This window comes from Triturus cristatus, chromosome 11, assembly GCF_964204655.1.
Source record: "Triturus cristatus chromosome 11, aTriCri1.1, whole genome shotgun sequence".
NCBI classification, from domain to species: Eukaryota; Metazoa; Chordata; class Amphibia; order Caudata; family Salamandridae; genus Triturus; species Triturus cristatus.
In genome coordinates, this window is record NC_140594.1 from 996266376 (window position 1) to 996281576 (window position 15201).

Sequence of the window (15201 nt, forward strand, 5' to 3'; positions counted from 1 at the left end):
CTTGTTGCAAAATCATCCTGTGCCCACAACTTTTTCAGACGGATACTGGTGGTAACTGACTCTGACTAACCAGGCCTAGAGCCAGTACTATGCTAAAAGACACTTAGAATACAGGGAAAACACCTACATACACTAGGGAACACTATGCATTGGGGTACCCCTGTGATTAGCAAGACTTCCTCTGTAAGGCCCTAGTACATAATAGGGCAGGGGGATTAAAACTACCTCTAAGTCAGAGGTGCAGAAATATGCTACTTTAACTAGTAGTCGCGTTTGCAGAGTGGTGGTGAAAGGGTGCTGGGCGTCCAACCATCGCTCAGGAATTCCGCTGCGTAGGACTTTCAGGAGGTACCAGGAGGGATTCTTGCCCCCCAAACTCCCTCAGGACTAAATTGGACTTCATCCCCCATCCTGTAGTCTGCCACGAGGTGCGTTTGCAGAGTGGTAGAGAAAGAGGGCCATGGCCTCCGAAGACGTCTTAGCAATCCTACTGTGTGGGACTTACTGGAGGTAACAAGAGGGGTAGTTGCCCCCAAGGACATCCTTGGGGGCCAACTTCCCAAACTATTACCTCCAGTCAGTCCCACACACTAGCATTGGTAAGTACTCATACCAGGCCACGCCCTCTTCGCCCACCACTCTACAAACGCGCTCCCTGACATGCTCTTGGATGGGGATTGAAGTCCCCTTCACTGCTGGAGGTCCTTTAGGGGCCAACTAGCCTACCTTTTACCTCCAGTAAGCCCCACGCAGTGGGATTGGTGAGAGGTAGACAAAGGCCATGCCCCCTTTCTCCACCACTCTGCCAACGCGCCCCTTGGCGCGTTGTAAGTTGGGCGATTAAGTGCCCTTGAATCCTGAGGGTCCCTGGGGTCCAACTAGCCCACCAGGTACCTCCAGTAAGCGCCACAGAGCTGCATTGCAGAGAGGTGTTAAAAGGGGCGTGGCCTGGACCACCTCTGTGCAACACAGGCCTGTGGCACTTACTGGAAGTACCTGGTGGGCTATTTGGCCCCCAAGGCCCTCAGGATTGAAGAGGAATTAAGTCCCCAACTTAAAATGCGCCACAGGGCGTGTTTGCACACATGTCACCTAAGGCCCCGCCCCCACCTCTTCACCACTGTGCAAAAAGGTGAAACACAAGCACTTAAGAAATCATGTTAGACTGTTGCCTCTTCTGAAACAAAGACAGATGTGAATATTGTGGCTTGACCATAAGACGAGTCTAGATTCCAAGCAATAGATGTATATAAAATATATACATTTGAGTGGGTTTCTCAAGCCCTCCGTGAACCACAGATCTCTTCCAAATGAACCATTGTTCTTGTTATTAAATTGTGTAACTGGGCAGATCAAAGCAATGGGAAATGGTTGCCGAATTGGCTATAAGAAAGAGGGACCTACAAGGTAATGGGGGGCAGGAATCCACATTTTCCTGCACCGGAGCCATTTATCTTTAGTGAGAAAACAGGATCTATAATTCATCATAAAAGAGTTGATCACCCAGGGTGTGCATGTTCTCCAACGGATGTCAGATGAGGATATCTGAAGGTTTGAGGTGCTTCGGAGAATGCAACAGAGGGGATTCTGCCTGACCTGAACTCACCCATTTCATAAGGATATTTTTCTTTATAAAGTGTTAAATCGTCCTGGCCTTTCTGATTCTCTATTCCCACATGAGCGTGGGATTGATGCATTTAGGATGTATGACAGCTGTGTTCTTTTGTTGTTTATTTATTCCACGCTTGATTTGTGAGACTGTTAAAAACAATATTTTGGTCTTTCTTCACCTCCACCCTGGACTGTGTTTTTCTACACCCAAAAAATCTCCAGATGCTGGAGGTTTACATAATGATTATGATAGTTGTGATGTTTAAAGAACAGAACTGCTGCACACAAGCACGTCATCATTGAACGTACCTGAATTTAAATCCTTCTTTTGCAGGCGCAGTGCACTATTGAGGTATATTTGTCGGCTCTAGTGTAGCAGCAGTGGTGGCAGGTGCTGCCATCTGGGCGTGCCTATCTTTTTAAACCTCCTGCCCTTCCTTCTTGCTGGTTGGTTGTTGATCCTCCATTAGGCTTCTGTGAAACCTGGTTATCATGGGGCGAGCTGATGCAGAGACGGATTTGTGGCAATTCTGTGTGACCCGCGATTCATTGTTACATTCATACATACCTTTGTGTTGAATAAAAGATACAAAACATGAATTACAAACTTGTCTCTAACTTGTATTGTATATGCATTATGTTGATGTATTTTGTACTAAGAGGTGATAGGACTCTGTCCACAAGTACAGTCGATATATTGGGTTGTACGGAGAAACCCAGATGTAAACATATTGTTTCAGGCAACTTAAATCTTGACATGGTGATGAGGGTAGCTCTCTCATTTGGCCAACATGTGAATAAAGTGGTTAGCATTTATTTTCTTAAATAAGTGATTTAATTCAATGAAATCACCCTACTAGCCCATAAACCACTTAGAGTCATTTGGTGAGTAAGGTTTGGTCTTATATCGTGCCAAGGCCAATTTAAGATTAACCCAGGCAGCTGGGGGTATCCTAAAAGTGCAGAAGAATTGTACCCACAAAATAATAAGTGCCCCCCTTGAAATCTTTAGAGTTCAAGCCAGGGCATCATCCCTTTATGGGGCTGAACTCTGGAGACATATATCAGCAAGTAACCTATCTATAACAGAAAATAATTTTATAAGGCAACTACTGGATTTGCCAAAAAGTACTCCCTTGGGCCCACTCAGATTGGACTTGAATATTCGCCCAATCACAGACGCTATTGCTGCTCGGCCCCTACTTTATTGGAGGCGGCTGTGAAGCACCCCTGAGCTGGTGAATTACAAGGAGGAGCTCAAAGTAGTCATGGCTTCATTAGGATCTGGTAGGATCCCTTGGCTAACATTTGTAAGACAATCACTTACATTGACTGGGCTCAAGGATCTCTGGTTAAACCCCGAGGTCTCCTGCTCATCCATTTCTAAGAAAACCATGAAATGTGTTGTAAAAGACTTTAATCTAAGGAATCTCTTCCACTCAGTAAAAACTTCAAGCCTAACCGACATCTTTTTGGATGTTAAGTCTTTTTATAGCTTTGAGCCAGAGATTGACGTAATACAACCCACTTTGGCGAAGAAGCTCTACTTACAATTTAGATATGGCACCTTGCCTTTCTACTCTAACACTGATAGGTGGACAGGGGGTCCGGCACGCCCTTGCCCAGGTTGCTGAACTGAGGAAGAAACCACTGTACATGTTATCCTTTTCTGTCCAGCATATGTTAACATCAGGAGGAAATGGATAATTCAGTTGTGTAAAAATCTGGGTGTAAAGCAATATTTGTTTTATTTTAGGATTCTAAAAACTGATACCAATGCAGTGATTGTGTCTGCAGTAGCCAAATATTTGCTTTCTATGTGGTCAATTCGAAGGAATTTGATAACTAACATTGCTACACATCTGCACTAATTTTATTGGATAATGAGAGAACAGATTGTATTTTATTTAGCACAATAACCATTGTTTTAACAATTTTAGAGTCCTAGACATTATTTAATTTTTTTAAGTCTTAAAGGATATGTTTAATAACCTAGCTATACAACTGTGATTATATGCATGAATCGTATTGACTGATTAACTTACTGTATAGAATTGTTTTTATTCTTTTTTATGTGCTTTTATGGTAAACCAAACCGCAATAAAGCTTGAATGATGATGATGATAAATATTTAAAATGCACTGTTGGTATTCATGTTTTAATGCCGTATTTCATTTCAAGATCTTGTATGTAAATGTAATGTGCATTTGGTTGGTTTCCGTGCTTCTCTGTTTAATTATACAAATAAAAAACATACTTCAGATGTTATGCCTCATTGAGGAGTGAAGCTGTTGGACATTTTCACATGCTTTTGAATGTCCTAGTTTAATAAGGGCAAGGTGCTATCAGTTCAAAGAAAGTCATCTGGAATGACCGGAATCTGAGTAAACTGTATCATTATTCGATAACTTTTTGTAATGACAGGCTGAACTTGCTGTACACAAGAAGAAAATTGAGGAGGTGGAAAGATGGTTAAAAGGTCACATTGCAGAAAAGAAGCAGGTATGCTGTACAGTAATTGTAATGTGAAGTCATTTAGTGAAACAACTGATGAAAATAAAAATGGAATGTTATTACAGTGGATTTAAATAAAGGTATTTACTGAACCTTGAAGTGATGATAGGGTAGAAATGTCCTTATTTAGGAAGTATGGCATGATATCAGTTTTAGTGTGGGCAGGATGCATATACATACTCAAATGCCCCCATTTTCTGGGGCTGTGATAAAGTTTCAGTTAGTTGTACTATAAATTATGGCATTTTACATCATTGTTCCATATCAACTGTCAGTGAAGGGCGGACTTTTTACGTATGTCACTTGTTAGGTTTTGGCCTTTCTCAGTTTCGTTTTAGACTTCCTATTTTCTGTTCACTTTTTAAACATGTGCTTTGCACACATATATTTTTTTCATCTAAGGCTTCCTACAAAAGTATGATGTGAGTTTGCAAGATCCCTAGGAGATCCTGGCATGTTATGCTAAGGTTTCTCTCCTTACACAACACTGAAAACGGAAAATACTGCTTTTCGAAGTGTGGTCAAAGTGCGATGCGAATACTCAGACCAATAGCTGATACACAGAGGCACCCTCCAAGGCTACCTGCTGTCACCTCTGTTGTTTGTACTCGCCATGGTGTTGCTGGCACGCAGACTGCAAATGCAGAGGGAGAGTCAGGGGCTATGGATAGCCGGCAGTACACATGCTGTTTCCCTTTATGCGAGTGACTATGCATGACTATGCATGATGTAGACTCCAAATTAACACCCACACTGCAACTATCGGGCTCTTGGAACACTGTCTGGACTGCCGATTAATATGTACAAGTTATGCCTTTTCTCACTGTCTGACCGATCCTCGACCCTGATGGTGGTCGCTAGACCATATGCTGTCCCCATAGCTACTTTCCAGTTTCTAGGCGTTCAGGACTACTGGGATTCGGGGGACATTTGTGAGAGCTACTAATGCTATCCCGCAAAGTGTTTCCGACCTTGTCGGTCTTTGCCAGGGTCGAGCGGATGGCACATCGATCCCAATTGACCAGACCTCCATAGTTGACCTGGTTCGGCTGTTTACGGAACTGACAGCCCTCTCGCTCGAGGCGCTCCAAAAGATGTATGCTATCCCACAGACAGTTTGTGCCACAAGCAGCACTTAGAAAGGCCATAGATAGATGAAACATGGGGAGAACCAAGTAAGGAGCTGGAGGTAGACCCAGCACTACAGGTTCTGTATAATGGAGTCCCACGCGGATATATACAAGGCTCTGATTCAGGAGAGGGGTGGAACGGAACCGTCAGCCACTTAAGGGAACGTTAGAGCCTGGACCTTCAGATCGCACTAATGGAGGCAGACTGAAGCAAACCCTAAGCTACTTTCCAAGAGTCTTGAGAAATGCACAGTTGAAGCTGTTGCAGTTTAACTATGTCCACTGCACGTACCTCACCCCGTTACGCCTTCATCGGATGTTCGGCACAGTGCCACACAAATGTGCCAGAGGACTTTTACCACATGGCATGGCAATGTGAGGTATTGCAACTGTTCTGGGCCGCAATGCACACATATATCACATGCGTCATGGGCTGACAACACATCAGCACACCTAAAACATGCCGGCTCGGCCTGATGCCCCGCGCCTAGACGGATAAGGTGGGAAACAGACTCATAGCACTGGTGAGACGTGCAATAGCTGTGCACTAGAGTGCAAGTTCGGTGCCCACACTTGCAGCTTGGTAGAGAGGTTGTGCGCCACTGGGTGAAAACGGAGGATGCTATGCTGCAACTACCACGTTGGCAGGCTAGGCAAGCTGCCTACATCATGGGCTGGGACTCAATACTATTTGCATTAGAACCTGACCCAGATGAGCGACCGCCCTCAAGGAGTGGAGAAGAGAGTTGCTCTTCGAATGATCGGCACACAGGGTTTGGAGCAGACAGATCGGTCTGGCACTCTCCACAGTGCAGGGTCGCAGGCACAATATTTAGCACGCCCGTTGCAGTTCTGCCAACCCTCCCACTGCTTGCCTCAGTGCATATGTATACTCAAGATAAAAGTGCACCCACCTAAAGCGAGATTAATGACGAATTACAATATTGCATGCCCACGGGACTTGGTCAACCCGGGGGCTAAATAATAACGAAGCGCGGGAGCCCGCGTTTCGTTTTTTAAAATTTTTGGGCCGAAATTCATGCTGGGTGCGCGAATCTCGCCGATTTTGTTTTTTAATAAAAATGCTTTTTTTTCGTCCCTGGGGGTCCTTGTGGGACCCCCTGAGCAGGCGTAGGGGGTCAGGGTGTTTCTACTCTGCCCCCTTTTCTTTTTTCACCTTTGTTTCCCTATTTTCTTGTGCCTCGGTTACCGAGGCACATGATGGCTCCCAACACTTCCTGGTTTGGAGTGTTGACTGCCAATTAGAATAAAGCTCGTGGTTGGGAGGGTGCGCGGATCCACCTCGCCTCTTTATATCGAAACTCTTATTTTTTGATTTTCTCAGCAACTACTGAACAGATTTACACCATTTAAGAAAAAGAGTTCTTTCTGAAACAAGGGCTATCTTTTTGCCAAATTTGGTGTAATTCCGTTCAGCAGTTCGGGCTGTAGCCGTGTCTAAAGTTTCCTATGGAAATTAACATGGAGAAAATATGTTTTGGGACCCCCCTTTTTTCTCGGCCCCCGCTTGGTGAATCACCCCGAAACATTCAGGATAGGAGCTGACCGGAGCGGGCCACAAGATTTGAAAATTTCATGAAGATTCATCAACCGGCGCCAAAGTTATTGGAAAAGAAAAAACACTTTCCTTATGGACTACGTCCTAACTATAACTATCTACTGGCGACTGCCAGTAGATAGTATATATATATATGTCAAAGAAATACCCTTTCAGGCATAGAGTGACGAATAAATTATGCAAAAAAGAAGCAGAGAACTCTGGGTAGTTCTCAACACCAGCGACACTCTAGATCTGCTCACCTCAAATGTCTGTTTTTCTATCAAAATCTTTAAGCATAGGATTAGCACAGTGCCATCTACGCCGAGATAGAAAAGGACAAAGTCTTTTGCCATTTGTACAGCAAAGTCTTTAAGCATAGGACTAGCACAGTGCTGTCCTTGCCGAGCTGTAAAATGACAAAAGCCAATTACCACTCCAGGCACAGTATTACAGCTTTGAGTTGGTAAAATACCAATCAAGCCAACCTGAAATGAGTAAAAGCAACCCCTGACACAGTGTTTCGCTCTAATTAGAGCTCTTCAGAGAGGTATAGCTTTGTCCAGACACAAGGGAGCACCCAGTATAAGTCAAAGAAATACCCTTTCAGGCATAGAGTGACGAATAAATTATGCAAAAAAGAAGCAGAGAACTCTGGGTAGTTCTCAAGTTTAGGTGGAAAGCAGCTCCTGTATGGAGCACTCTCAACACCAGCGACACTCTAGATCTGCTCACCTTAAATGTCTGTTTTTCTATCAAAATCTTTAAGCATAGGATTAGCACAGTGCCATCCACGCCGAGATAGAAAAGGACAAAGTCTTTTGCCATTTGTACAGCAAAGTCTTTAAGCATAGGACTAGCACAGTGCTGTCCTTGCCGAGCTGTAAAATGACAAAAGCCAATTACCACTCCAGGCACAGTATTACAGCTTTGAGTTGGTAAAATACCAATCAAGCCAACCTGAAATGAGTAAAAGCAACCCCTGACACAGTGTTTCGCTCTAATTAGAGCTCTTCAGAGAGGTATAGCTTTGTCCAGACACAAGGGAGCACCCAGTATAAGTCAAAGAAATACCCTTTCAGGCATAGAGTGACGAATAAATTATGCAAAAAAGAAGCAGAGAACTCTGGGTAGTTCTCAAGTTTAGGTGGAAAGCAGCTCCTGTATGGAGCACTCTCAACACCAGCGACACTCTAGATCTGCTCACCTCAAATGTCTGTTTTTCTATCAAAATATTTAAGCATAGGATTAGCACACTGCCATCCACGCCGAGATAGAAAAGGACAAAGTCTTTTGCCATTTGTACAGCAAAGTCTTTAAGCATAGGACTAGCACAGTGCTGTCCTTGCCGAGCTGTAAAATGACAAAAGCCAATTACCACTCCAGGCACAGTATTACAGCTTTGAGTTGGTAAAATACCAATCAAGCCAACCTGAAATGAGTAAAAGCAACCCCTGACACAGTGTTTCGCTCTAATTAGAGCTCTTCAGAGAGGTATAGCTTTGTCCAGACACAAGGGAGCACCCAGTATAAGTCAAAGAAATACCCTTTCAGGCATAGAGTGACGAATAAATTATGCAAAAAAGAAGCAGAGAACTCTGGGTAGTTCTCAAGTTAAGGTGGAAAGCAGCTCCTGTATGGAGCACTCTCAACACCAGCGACACTCTAGATCTGCTCACCTCAAATGTCTGTTTTTCTATCAAAATCTTTAAGCATAGGATTAGCACAGTGCCATCCACGCCGAGATAGAAAAGGACAAAGTCTTTTGCCATTTGTACAGCAAAGTCTTCAAGCATAGGACTAGCACACTGCTGTCCTTGCCGAGCTGTAAAATGACAAAAGCCAATTACCACTCCAGGCACAGTATTACAGCTTTGAGTTGGTAAAATACCAATCAAGCCAACCTGAAATGAGTAAAAGCAACCCCTGACACAGTGTTTCGCTCTAATTAGAGCTCTTCAGAGAGGCATAGCTTTGTCCAGACACAAGGGAGCACTCAGTATAAGTCAAAGAAATACCCTTTCAGGCATAGAGTGACGAATAAATTATGCAAAAAAGAAGCCGAGAACTCTGGGTAGTTCTCAAGTTTAGGTGGAAAGCAGCTCCTGTATGGAGCACTCTCAACACCAGCGACACTCTAGATCTGCTCACCTCAAATGTCTGTTTTTCTATCAAAATCTTTAAGCATAGGATTAGCACAGTGCCATCCACGTCGAGATAGAAAAGGACAAAGTCTTTTGCCATTTGTACAGCAAAGTCTTTAAGCATAGGACTAGCACAGTGCTGTCCTTGCCGAGCTGTAAAATGACAAAAGCCAATTACCACTCCACGCACATAATACAGCTTTGAGTTGGTAAAATACCAATCAAGCCAACCTGAAATGAGTAAAAGCAACCCCTGACACAGTGTTTCGCTCTAATTAGAGCTCTTCGGAGAGGTATAGCTTTGTCCAGACACAAGGGAGCACCCAGTATAAGTCAAAGAATTACCCTTTCAGGCATAGAGTGACGAATAAATTATGCAAAAAAGAAGCAGAGAACTCTGGGTAGTTCTCAAGTTTAGGTGGAAAGCAGCTCCTGTATGGAGCACTCTCAACACCAGCGACACTCTAGATCTGCTCACCTCAAATGTCTGTTTTTCTATCAAAATCTTTAAACATAGGATTAGCACAGTGCCATCCACGCCGAGATAGAAAAGGACAAAGTCTTTTGCCATTTGTACAGCAAAGTCTTTAAGCATAGGACTAGCACAGTGCTGTCCTTGCCGAGCTGTAAAATGACAAAAGCCAATTACCACTCCAGGCACAGTATTACAGCTTTGAGTTGGTAAAATACCAATCAAGCCAACCTGAAATGAGTAAAAGCAACCCCTGACACAGTGTTTCGCTCTAATTAGAGCTCTTCAGAGAGGTATAGCTTTGTCCAGACACAAGGGAGCACCCAGTATAAGTCAAAGAAATACTCTTTCAGGCATAGAGTGACAAATAAATTATGCAAAAAAGAAGCAGAGAACTCTGGGTAGTTCTCAAGTTTAGGTGGAAAGCAGCTCCTGTATGGAGCACTCTCAACACCAGCGACACTCTAGATCTGCTCACCTCAAATGTCTGTTTTTCTATCAAAATCTTTAAGCATAGGATTAGCACAGTGCCATCCACTCCGAGATAGAAAAGGACAAAGTCTTTTGCCATTTGTACAGCAAAGTCTTTAAGCATAGGACTAGCACAGTGCTGTCCTTGCCGAGTTGTAAAATGACAAAAGCCAATTACCACTCCAGGCACAGTATTACAGCTTTGAGTTGGTAAAATACCAATCAAGCCAACCTGAAATGAGTAAAAGCAACCCCTGACACAGTGTTTCGCTCTAATTAGAGCTCTTCAGAGAGGTATAGCTTTGTCCAGACACAAGGGAGCACCCAGTATAAGTCAAAGAAATACCCTTTCAGGCATAGAGTGATGAATAAATTATGCAAAAAAGAAGCAGAGAACTCTGGGTAGTTCTCAAGTTAAGGTGAAAAGCAGCTCCTGTATGGAGCACTCTCAACACCAGCGACACTCTAGATCTGCTCACCTCAAATGTCTGTTTTTCTATCAAAATCTTTAAGCATAGGATTAACACAGTGCCATCCACGCCGAGATAGAAAAGGACAAAGTCTTTTGCCATTTGTACAGCAAAGTCTTTAAGCATAGGACTAGCACAGTGCTGTCCTTGCCGAGCTGTAAAATAACAAAAGCCAATTACCACTCCAGGCACAGTATTACAGCTTTGAGTTGGTAAAATACCAATCAAGCCAACCTGAAATGAGTAAAAGCAACCCCTGACACAGTGTTTCGCTCTAATTAGAGCTCTTCAGAGAGGTATAGTTTTGTCCAGACACAAGGGAGCACCCAGTATAAGTCAAAGAAATACCCTTTCAGGCATAGAGTGACGAATAAATTATGCAAAAAAGAAGCAGAGAACTCTGGGTAGTTCTCAAGTTTAGGTGGAAAGCAGCTCCTGTATGGAGCACTCTCAACACCAGCGACACTCTAGATCTGCTCACCTCAAATGTCTGTTTTTCTATCAAAATCTTTAAGCATAGGATTAGCACCGTGCCATCCACGCCGAGATAGCAAAGGACAAAGTCTTTTGCCATTTGTACAGCAAAGTCTTTAAGCATAGGACTAGCACAGTGCTGTCCTTGCCGAGCTGTAAAATGACAAAAGCCAATTACCACTCCAGGCACAGTATTACAGCTTTGAGTTGGTAAAATACCAATCAAGCCAACCTGAAATGAGTAAAAGCAACCCCTGACACAGTGTTTCGCTCTAATTAGAGCTCTTCAGAGAGGTATAGCTTTGTCCAGACACAAGGGAGCACCCAGTATAAGTCAAAGAAATACCCTTTCAGGCATAGAGTGGTGAATAAATTATGCAAAAAAGAAGCAGAGAACTCTGGGTAGTTCTCAAGTTTAGGTGGAAAGCAGCTCCTGTATGGAGCGCTCTAAACACCAGCAACACTCTAGATCTGCTCACCTCAAATGTCTGTTTTTCTATCAAAATCTTTAAGCATAGGATTAGCACAGTGCCATCCACGCCGAGATAGGAAAGGACAAAGTCTTTTGCCATTTGTACAGCAAAGTCTTTAAGCATAGGACTAGCACAGTGCTGTCCTTGCCGAGCTGTAAAATGACAAAAGCCAATTACCACTCCAGGTACAGTATTACAGCTTTGAGTTGGTAAAATACCAATCAAGCCAACCTGAAATGAGTAAAAGCAACCCCTGACACAGTGTTTCGCTCTAATTAGAGCTCTTCAGAGAGGTATAGCTTTGTCCAGACACAAGGGAGCACCCAGTATAAGTCAAAGAAATACCCTTTCAGGCATAGAGTGACGAATAAATTATGCAAAAAAGAAACAGAGAACTCTGGGTAGTTCTCAAGTTTAGGTGGAAAGCAGCTCCTGTATGGAGCACTCTCAACACCAGCGACACTCTAGATCTGCTCACCCCAAATGTCTGTTTTTCTATCAAAATCTTTAAGCATAGGATTAGCACAGTGCCATCCACGCCGAGATAGAAAAGGACAAAGTCTTTTGCCATTTGTACAGCAAATTCTTTAAGCATAGGACTAGCACAGTGCTGTCCTTGCCGAGCTGTAAAATAACAAAAGCCAATTACCACTCCAGGCACAGTATTACAGCTTTGAGTTGGTAAAATACCAATCAAGCCAACCTGAAATGAGTAAAAGCAACCCCTGACACAGTGTTTCGCTCTAATTAGAGCTCTTCAGAGAACTACCCAGAGTTCTCTGCTTCTTTTTTGCATATATATATATATATATATATATATATATATATATATATATATATATTCAATGAAAAAACCAAAGGTTTCACACACGTTATAGTTAGCTGGACATTTTACTCGTAAAAAACCATTGAAATTCCCCCGTTATAGTTAGTTAAGCTAACTATAACTCGCGCGCCCGCAATGCACTGCTGATGACGTCACATATTACATCACTCATGACATGGTCAGTGACATCACTCATGACATCACTGATGACATCTCAAATGACATCACTGATGACATCACTGATGACATCATCCTTGTGATAGAGTGGCAGACCTCCTCTCACCCTAATATAACCTTTGATACACACATTCATAAATAGAGACTAAACTTTTCAAAACAATGGACATACCAATACCAGTTACAACAACCTCTTCAGTAATTCTAAGATCCACATACACATCCACTCATTCACCAACAGTCCTATACAGTCACTCATACATGTACTCACTCATCATATGTACTCATACACCTATACATCCTGTTACACAATGCCACTCATCCGTAGAGTTACTCACACACATAGTCACTCATGCTAATAAAGAATCAAACATCCGTTTACTTGCATATAGTTATACACACACCACCACACTTACTTCTACAAAAACTTACACATACTTAGTCTTTTAAACAATCACTTATAGAAACACATACTTATTCATACAGGAACTCTTTCAATCTCTCACTCTCACATATACTCACTTATATACACCAATAGTCACATATACTAGTTAAAAACATATGTAGTTACTCATAAAGACACTGTAGAGACAGTCATTCACTCACTAACACACCCATACACACACTCATCCACCCATGCAGTCCTGCACACATACTATCTTCAACACATACAAACAGTGAGTCACTCATTCATGCACCTATGCACTACGTAATACCCCCCACCGAACCATGCAGACACTCAGACTGATAATCAAAAAAACAACTAATAACCTATATAGACACTCATGTAGGTACTCACCAACCCATATAGCCACTTATACACAAAGTGAAAGACTGATACAGATATATACATATTTAAACATTACTCACTAAGCTATGTATTCACTATGATACACCTAATCAGTCAGTTACACAATCAATTTTTCAAAAACAAATCATCCATTTAGACACTTATATACCCATTTATTCTTCCATCGACCTTGAGATATACATATATAAAACATATTTAATTTTCAGAAAAACACACATTCACGGGATGATGTCATCAGTGATGTCATCAGTGATGTCATTTGAGATGTCATCAGTGATGTCATGAGTGATGTCACTGACCATGTCATGAGTGATGTAATATGTGACGTCATCAGCAGTGCATTGCGGGCGCGCGAGTTATAGTTAGCTTAACTAACTATAACGGGGGAATTTCAATGGTTTTTTACGAGTAAAATGTCCAGCTAACTATAACGTGTGTGAAACCTTTGGTTTTTTCATTGAATTTCTAAGGTTTTTTAAATGCTAATTCCTAACTATAACGTGTGTGAAACCTATGGGTTTTTCATTGAATTAGCAAGGTTTTTTAAATGCTAATTCCTAACTATAACGTGTGTGAAACCCATGGTTTTTTTTTCCTTCTATTTTTTTAAACATATTTTTAATTTAATGTTCTAACCTTTTATAAAGACTATGGTTAAATTTTTAAAATTCTTTAATATGTTTTTTTAAATATATTTCATAAAATAAACATGTTATAATTTTTTGCAGTACATTTTTTCCTTTTTTTTTAGTACGCGTACCGTAAGCTTACGGTAAGCGTACGGTTTACGCAACGCCCGTAATTTATCTACGCTGTTTGCGTATAGTTACGCAATTTGCGTAGCCGCGCGTACTCCGCGTGGGACGCGTACGCGTGTACGCTACACGCGCACGTTACGCGGAAGTGTCGGGTAGTGACTGTTATGCGCATGCGCGCAAGCGCGTGTCTTTTTTACGCGCATGCGCACTTTTGCCGTAAGCGTACCGTAAGCGTACCGTAAGCGTACGGTAGGTCATGTGATCATGAAACACAACTTTTGATTGGTTGAAACTACTTTCAGTTCTAGAACTCTCCTACACCACACCCATTCCCCTCATTTCTGCTTGTGATCCCTTAGGAGAAGGAGCTGGGTTGTCTTTGTGATACGATGGCAGAACAGCAGAGCCCTTCTGAGAGTGAGGCTAGCACTAGCAGCACTACCTTGAGGCAGAGAGCGAGGAAACAAAAGACCTCTTATGTATGGGATTATTTTACTTTTCCTGAAGGCCAGCTAAAGGTAAATGCACCCTTAGTGACTTGCAAGCTGTGTCAGCGTGTACTTTCAAGAGGTAATCCTGACAGGAAGTATTCCTTTGGGAATCATACCATGATGAGGCACCTCAAGGATGTACACAAAAGGACACATGCTCGACTTTTTGGAGGTAACCCTTCAGAAAGTCAACCAAGCACATCCACAGCAGCTCAGCCTGGACCATCTTCTGCAGGGCTGACTCCTTCTTCTGCAGGTCAGGTGAGCCCTTCATCTGTGGGGGGAGCATCTCCTTTTGCTGGCCCTCTGGAAATTAACCCTCGATTTCTGAGGGTTGATATTCGATGTGCCTCTTGTCATGATCTAATTTGTCATAGGGAGACCAGTGTTTCCCTAGTGAACCTCAAAATAGATCAGCACACTTGTCACAGAGACTAATTTTCCCATTCTTTCTTTCCTCTCTCCCTGCATGAACACAACGGCTCTTTTAAGAGCCAACCTTATCTTTCATCTTTTTTTTATAGATGTTTTTAAAAAATTTTTTTTTTTTTTTTACCGTACGCGTTCGGTGCGCGTAATTTTTTTTTTTTTTTTTTTTAAAAAACACTAAAAATCAATAATCACATTACAAGGACTTTGAAACACTACAATTATTATTATTGACTTACCATACCCACTCAAAAAAATATTTATTCATTTGTTTTTTTTAAAAAAAATTGCTTTAAAAATGGTTCTAGTTTTCGAAAATTTTCTATATCAATCTGAAAAAAAAGAAAAAAGTATTAATATTTTTTAAACATTTTAAAATACAGTACACGTAT